The sequence below is a fragment of the Carlito syrichta genome, unplaced genomic scaffold (genome assembly GCF_000164805.1).
Source record: "Carlito syrichta isolate Samal-C Ts95f unplaced genomic scaffold, Tarsius_syrichta-2.0.1 Scaffold301691, whole genome shotgun sequence".
NCBI classification, from domain to species: Eukaryota; Metazoa; Chordata; class Mammalia; order Primates; family Tarsiidae; genus Carlito; species Carlito syrichta.
This window is the reverse complement of record NW_007245787.1, coordinates 550133-558405: the sequence shown is the minus strand read 5'-3', so window position 1 is coordinate 558405 and position 8273 is coordinate 550133.

Genomic DNA, 8273 nt, shown 5'->3' with positions numbered 1-8273 from the left:
GGTGGTTGACACTTTGCTGTTTCCTAGCAGCTATACCTTAAAGGAAAAATCCAGGAAGTTGTTTGAAGCTCATTACCAGAAAAGAGAAGCCACACCAACTTTTTTTTTTTTACTTCAAACCTACAACCTACTTTTAATATGGGGCTTCAGAGTAGACACTATAAGTGATGTCACGAGCCATTTCCTCAACATTTTTACAGCATAATTCAAATGTCATATGGTTACTCCTTAAGAGGACCTCCAATATAAACTAAAGACAAAATGTCTACATAAAACTAGTGAAGATAATACTTTTAAAAATCCTCAAAACTGGGTACAGTTGGGTTTCTGTAGTTTCAGCTACTTGGGAGGCTGTGGCAGGAGGATCACTTGAGCCTAAAAGTTTGAGGTCAGCCTGGGCAAAACAGAGAAACCCTTGTCTCTCTAAACAAATAAATAAATTCCTTCATAGTTCCTTGCAGAATACTGGTTATTCAGTAGGTGTTCAATAAATACCTGTTACTGACCACATTAAGAGAATTTTCACGTTATTGATATTTTAAAACTAGTGATGGATGTCTGCAATATTGTTCTCTTAGGAGCACCAAAGTGAACTGAAGAAGTAGGGAAATCTAGTTCCCTAAGTTAATGAAATTTTAATCACTGATTAAGTATAGGGTTTATTTTTTTCTGCACTGGAAATGCCACAGACAGGAAGTAAGAATTTGGTTGTCAGGCTAAAAAGATATTGGTTACATTGATAACATAATTAGAGCAGATTTTAAGATCAAGCCTGCCCTTTGGCAGAGTTCCTACTACGTAAAAATGCCACTCCGAATCACTCGGGGATGGAAGGCCATGTGGCATGATTGAAATTCTTTCTTTTCACACATCTATTTACCCCAGGGTTTCTTTACATTGGCATTATTAACATTTTGGGCTAGATAACTTGTGGGGGACTATCCTGTGCAGTGTGTGATGTTTAGCAGCATCTCTGGGTCTCTACACACTAAACACCAATACCATGCCACAAGAACAGATGTGATCATCAAAAGTGTTTCCAGACATTGTTGAATGTCCTATGGTAGGCAAGATCGCTCCTTTTTGAGAACTGCTACTTTAGAATGGAATAAAATGAGACAGACTTTAAAATAGAACAAAATAAGACAGACAATGGTATCAGTTAAGACAATTTATGGTTAATTTTAGTTGTCAGGATAAGTTTGCATTCAGTATTACCACTTCTAAACATTTTGTCTTAAGATACCTATTTAAATTCCTTTTGAGAACTTGCTCATCCCAGCTGAACTGAAAGAGAGAGAAATTTTCCTCATTTAGATTAGATGGGGAATTCGGCACTCTGGCAGACAGAAAAGAATCACTGCAGGGGAGAACCCAACATACAGGGTAGGAAGGTGCAAAGAGAGCTGTGGATGCTGGACCTCTCTCCTTGAAAAGCTCTTGCTATTCTTTATCCCATGGAATGTCATAGGATAACTATAGATATTTTTTGCAGCCTCACACTTTCTCCTTAACTCCAGATCTGTACCTCCAAATGTTTATTCAACAAGTCTCCTGAATGCTTCTGGACCACTCCAGTCTGGCTCTACCTACTGTGTGTCCTATGAGCTCATGCTAGTTGATATGGCTGGAGGTATCAAATCAAAACAAAACAAAAAACAGTTTTAGAGGTCCTGTGCATTCAGAAGAAGAAAAAACTTAAAGGAACTCACAGATATGCTAGTTGAGATGAGACATTTTAAAGACATTGAACATACAGAACTAAAGTAAAAGCTAGGCAGGAAGTTGCAGTATAGGAGAAATCAGTGATTATGAGAGTTTTAACAAGAGCAGATGGTTCCACCTAGGCTCTAATAAAAAAGGAAACTGCCTCTTCAAAGACGTATAGTAACCTTCAGAGTGTGTGTTAGCAAAGTAACCAATGACCAGAAGAGAATAAAGAAAATGATTTGTGTGGTTTAATTAACTTCACTGTAATTGAGATCTTATTTGTATACTGTGTATCCCAAGTCCCTAATATGTTTAAAAAAATGTTTACAGATGAACTTGACATGGTGGAAAAAAGATGCTATAAAAGGGGGAAAATTAGATATACCAAAGACTCCCAAAACTTTCAAATTAGTTAAGGAAAGTACACACACACACACACACACACACACACACACACACACACACACACACACACTTACACACAAACCTAAATTGTGCTTTTTGAATGAGCAGAAATGAAAATCTTCCTTCAGCTTCTTGATATTAAGGATAGCAGTACAAACATTAAATGTTCTGTATGTCTCTGCTTTATAATTACATGGATTGTCAAGAATAAAACTATAATAAGTGACATGACTCAGACTATGTAGAATAACAGAGGGTACTTCAAGGCAACATTCCAGGTCATTATACACATTATCCTAACAGGCACTAAAGGAAGTTCCAGTTATTTATGATTCCCATTTTTTAACTTCCCAAAACTTTATGGGAGACTTCCTGTCATCTCATGATTGATAGAAGAATCCCTATTATAAGACATTTCGAAAGTAAAATTACAAAGGTAATTTTAAGTTTTAAAATTTAATTGTAGTCACAAGCATGACAGGCAACAAACAAACACCCCAGAGCTCACAGGAGCTGCAAATTGTTAAAGGTGCCATGACAAAATAACTCATAACATCTCTTCTGTATAAACTCATAAAGGAATTCCTTCTGTTTGGTTTATGATATCCTTTCTGATAACTTAAGGATAGGAGCAAAAAGCAAGTACCCAGAAGTATTTTAAATACTACAACTTCAATATACTTCAAAGAACATGTATATGTATTTTTTTTTTTTTTTTTTTTTTGAGTTGGAGTCTCACTCTGTCACCCAGACTGGAGTGCAGTGGCTGCTCCCGGTCACCGCAGCCTCGACCTGCTGGGCTCCAGCGATCCTTCCACCTCAGCCTTCCAAGTAGCCGGAATTACAGGCATGCGCTACCATGCTCAGCTGATTTTTTTGATTTATTGTAGAGATGAGGTCTTGCTGCCCAGGTGGGTCTCGAACCCGCGGGCTCAGGCAATCCACACACCTCAGCCTCCCAAAGGCGCGGGATTACAGGCTGAGCCACCGAACCCGGCTGTATATGCATTTTTAAAAGGCAAAGTACATTATCAGACATGTATCATAATATGATACCTTAAGTAATATGTAGTGCAAATTGTAAAAAGAAAAAAAATCACTGCATTAGATAGGTGGCAAATTACAAATCACACTCAAAATCATACATTTTTCTCTCAGCACTGAATGCTGATTGACAGACGAAATTTTTATTGCTAGTGGTGCATGTCATATTCATTATAAAAACACAACTAAAAATGAAAAAATTTCCCAACACATTAAAAAAAAATCAGATTTAAATGTCAGCCAGCAAGATGTAATATAACTGGGACAGTCCTATAATTCCATGGGTGACCTTTTTTCCAGATGATTTTCAAAGTTATTACAGATTCCTGATAATACAATTTGCCTAGAAACATATGAGCTGATGATGAGCTACTACCACCCCTCCCCGCCATCCTCCACCTCTCCACCTCTCCACTGATACTTCACTAGAAGGCTGACCACAGCACTTTTTGGGTAAACTATAGAGCAGTTATTTAAACCTAAACTGATGTTAACTGAGTTAAACCGCGGCTTCCTTTTTGGGATAAATAAACATCATTTTCCTTATTTTCTTGGTTAGTTATATACTGGAAAAGTCTCTAGGTACCCTTAACATGAATATTATGTAACATACAAGATATAAGCCTAGAGTTATTAATAAATATTCATACTGAACTTCACATTTGTGAATAATTTATTCCTAATAACTGTGTAAATGAAGATGTAGTTGGGTGGTAGGAAAAACAAAACAAAACAAGAAAAGCAAGAACTTTGATACTTCCAGCTCATTAGATTGGTTTCTTAAAAGCATAATGCACATGAAAAGTCAATATTTACATACTAAATAACAAACACTATATTCTGATTTCTCCATCTATATTGCAAAATATTATGTCCTTGGAAATGCAAGAGGTTTTGACTAATTAAAACAATCCTGAAAAACAAGATCAACAAAGTTAAAGGGTTCAGACTTCCTGATTTCAAAACTAAAAAAAAACCCTACAGTAATCAAGACAATGTGGCATTGGATAAGAATAGATGCAAGAGGGATCAAATAGAATTGAGAGTCCAGAAATAAATCCTAACATTTATGGTCCACTGATTTTTATGACAAGTGGTGCTGGGACAACTGGATTTCCACACACAAAAGAATGAATTTGCACTCTTACTTCACATAATATACAAAAAGTAACTTAAAATAGATTATAGGCACCAGGCTCAGTGGCTCAGCCTGTAATCCCAGCACTTTGGGGGGGGCCAAGGCAAGTGGATTGCCTGAGCCCACGGGTTCGAGATCAGCTCAGGCAACTTGGCAAGACCTCGTCTCTACAATAAATAAATAAAAAAAATTAGCCGGTTGTGGTTGCGTGCACCTGTAGTTCTGGCTACTTGGAAGGCTGAGGTGGATGGATCATCAGGGCCCTGCAGGTCGATGCTGGGGTGGCTGTGAGTGTGCCTCTGCCTTCCAGCCTGGGCAACAGAGTGAGACTCCACCCCCCCCCAAATAGATCATAGGCATAAGTATAAGAGCAAAAGCTATAACACTTAGGAGAAAAAGGTAAATCTTTATGGCCTTACATTAGGCAATGAGTTCTTAGATACAGCATTAAAATTACAAATGGCAAGAGAACATTGGATAGTTAGACATCATCAAAATTCACAACATTAGTACTCCAAAGAACAATATTAAGAAAGTGTAAAGACAACCCAAATTAGAGAAGAATAATATTTGCAAATCATATATTTGAATATGTAAAAAACTTTTACAGTTCAACAATAAAAATAAAATAACCCAATTAAAAATGAATAAATGGGTCTCGCCAAGTTGCCCAGGCTGATCTCAAACCCCTGTGCTCAATCTTCCCGCCTCTGCCTCCCAAAGTGCTGGGATTACAGGCGTGAGCCACGGTGCCAGCTAAATTTTCATACACAGTAAATATCATCAAAGGAAACCCCAAATCAATGAATAATACTAAAAAGAAGACTGGGTGCAGTGGTTCATGCCTGTAATACCAGCACTTTGGGAGGCCAAGACAGGAGGATTACTTGAGCCTAGGAATTTGAGACCAGACTAGGCAATTTAATGAGATCTCTACACACACACACACACACAAAAGTTAGGCATGGTGGTGTGCTCCTGTAGTCTCAGCTACTCAGGAAACTGAGGTTGATGGTAGAAGGATAGCCCGGACCCAGGAGGCGAGGGCTGTGATGAGCTGTAATCATGCCAGTGCCCTCCAGCCTGGGCAACAGAGATCATGTCTCAGTAAAAACCAACAAACAAAAACACTAAAAAGAAACTGAGACCCTCTGTATGAGATAAGGTTCACCTACTATTGGCAGAGGAGTTAATTTTTAGTACCAGTTGATCTCTTTTCCCTCAGCACATTCTAATTTGCTATGGACTGCTTTCCAAAATGACTATATCTCTATTGCCCCCCTATTAAAAAAAAGAAAAGATTGTAAAATTATTTCTTCAGCTTGCTCTGTATACATCAGGATGAAATGAAGTTACAGATCAGGGCTATTTACTGTATGACACTACTTACTAGAGTCACAAGTCTTGGCTGTAAGTTCAATAATGTGAATCTCTAGTATTTTTGTAGGTTTATGGTGTAATTTGTCTAGACTTATCTATAAAGGCTTTTTCAATTTGTGATATACTGAGAAAGGGCTTCATAGGAATAAAAATAAAGACTTTTTAATGGCAACTTAAACAAGTTATCACCACTTGTACTTCTTACAAGTTTTTCTCCTGAACAATACTTTGACTCATTAGTCAATTTTTAATCTTGGGACAACTCTTTGTTATCAGAAATACTTCAAGCATCTATTTTTTATTTTTATTTTTTGAGTTGGAGCCTCACTCTGTCACCCAGACTGGAGTGCAGTGGCCGCTCCCAGCCACCGCAGCCTTGACTTGCTGGGCTCCAGCGATCCTTCCGCCTCAGCCTTCCAAGTAGCTGGAACTACAGGTGCGCACTACCACACCCGGCTAATTTTTTGATTTAGGTCTTGCCAAGTTGCCCTGATGGGTCTCGATCCGGCGGGCTCAGGCAATCCACTCACCTTGGCCTCCCAAAGCGTGGGATTACAGGCTGACCCACTGAGCTCGGCTCCTTCAAGCATCTAAAATGTCTTCTTCACCTGCTGATATCCTCCACCTCACTTTAAGAAATGCAAATAATTTCAAATTTAATTTGAATGCAACACAATTTGGAATATTTCATTAAAATATATATATGTATCTATCACATATTTTAAAGACAAATTATTTTAAAGTATTGTTTTCTTGGTAATTTTTTGGTACATCTGCCTATCAGTGTAATAATTTTAAAAAATCTGTTTCTACACATTCAAATCTGTTCCACGCATTTTCTGCAGTCCTACAACTTTTTATCTAGGAATCTAGGAATCTTTACAGAAACATATTGTTTCCAAAACTAGGAGAAAGAGCGAGCCACAGGTAATCGCACACACTTATATCCCCAGCACTTTGGGAGGCTCCAGGCAGGAAGATCACTTGAGGATGGAGTTCAAGACCAGTCTGAGCAACATAGCAAGGCTGTATTTACAAAAAGATTTTTAAAAATTAGTTGGGCATGATGACACATGTCTCTAGTTTCAGCTACTCAAGAGGAGGACGTGGAAGGATTGCTTGAGTCCAGGTCAAGGTTACAGTGAGCTTCAATTGTGCCACTACACTCCAGCCTGGGTGTCAGAGGGAGATCCTGTCTCTAAGAAAAAAAAGTGAATGAATCTAAATTCTATGCCACAAGCAGGCATTTAATATGCATAAACTTTTTAGGAGTGCCAAAATTCACTAGAAAGGAGAAAAAAGTACAATTAAGGTTCTTGCGTAGTTTTTTATTATTCAGTTTAAGAACACTATATTGTAAGCACATTGTAGTATTATCCAGAGCACAGTATAGTCTATGAGAGAAAAAGTTCTGTATCACACCTCCAGAAACCACCACTACAAGTTTATAATATATTACATAAAACTTCCAGCAAGCTGCAGTGTACATTAATATTTCTGCAGAAAACATGAATATTTACATCAAGTGAACATTCAGTCACATGTAGCCTCAATTCCACTCAGGTTGGAATTTACTACTAAAGGAGTTAGGCACAACAGATAAAGGACTGGAACCTGTAATAACACCTTCGTTTGAAATCTAGTTCTTTATATTTCATAATCTAGTTCAGAGCCAATGGAAACATTTGGTCTCTCCTTCCACAAAAATGAAACAGTGTCTTCAAAATTAAACCGCGTATTTTATTTCAGAAGGTAAATGTGAAATGCCAGGCATGGTGACTCACCCCTGTAATCCCAGCACTTTGGGAAGCCAAGGTGGAAGTTCAAGACCAGCCTGGGCAACATAGTGAGACCTTGTCTCTTCAAAAAAATCAAGATGTTTGCCGGGGGTGGTGTCACACGTCTGTAGTCCCAGCTACATGGGAGGCTAAGGTGGAAGATCACCTGAGCCCAGGAGGTTAAGACTGAGGTAAGCCATGATTGCGCTACTGCACTCCAGCCTGGGTGATAGAGTGGGGCCGTGATCAAAAAAAAAGGAAATGTAAAATGAATTACCTTGTGAAACTAAGTTGACCATGTTATAATCTTCCTCTAGAACTTGCCTAGCTCCACTCTGGTTAAAATGCTACTTCATGGCGCGACAGTAAAAGACTGGTCAGATCAGTCCCAGGCTTGTAAGGAGGACACCTCTGGGGGCTTCAAGGACCTTGGATAGCCCCCCAATGTTTGTTAAGCTTGTTTCTTCCTTTCCACAGTTATCAGCCTAGTTCAGTTCCCTGTGATCTCAAAACCGTTGTTGCAGCAGGCTCCCGGCAGCCAGAAGCAGTTCACCTTCATGGTGTACTGGTGTGGATGAGTTCCTTCACTCGTTCCAGGTTCTCATTTCCACTTTCTGTGAGTTCACATCTCATGGCCCCCAGGAAGACCGCGCTAATCAAATCCAGCATCACCATTTTCTTAATGCTATTGGCATTATACTGTTTAACTAATCTTTGTGGTTCAGAACTCAAGACAACTCTCAAGTAAGAGTCTGATCATTTTTATTTTTATTTTTATTTTTTTTTGAGTTGGAGTCTCACTCGGTCGCCCAGACTGG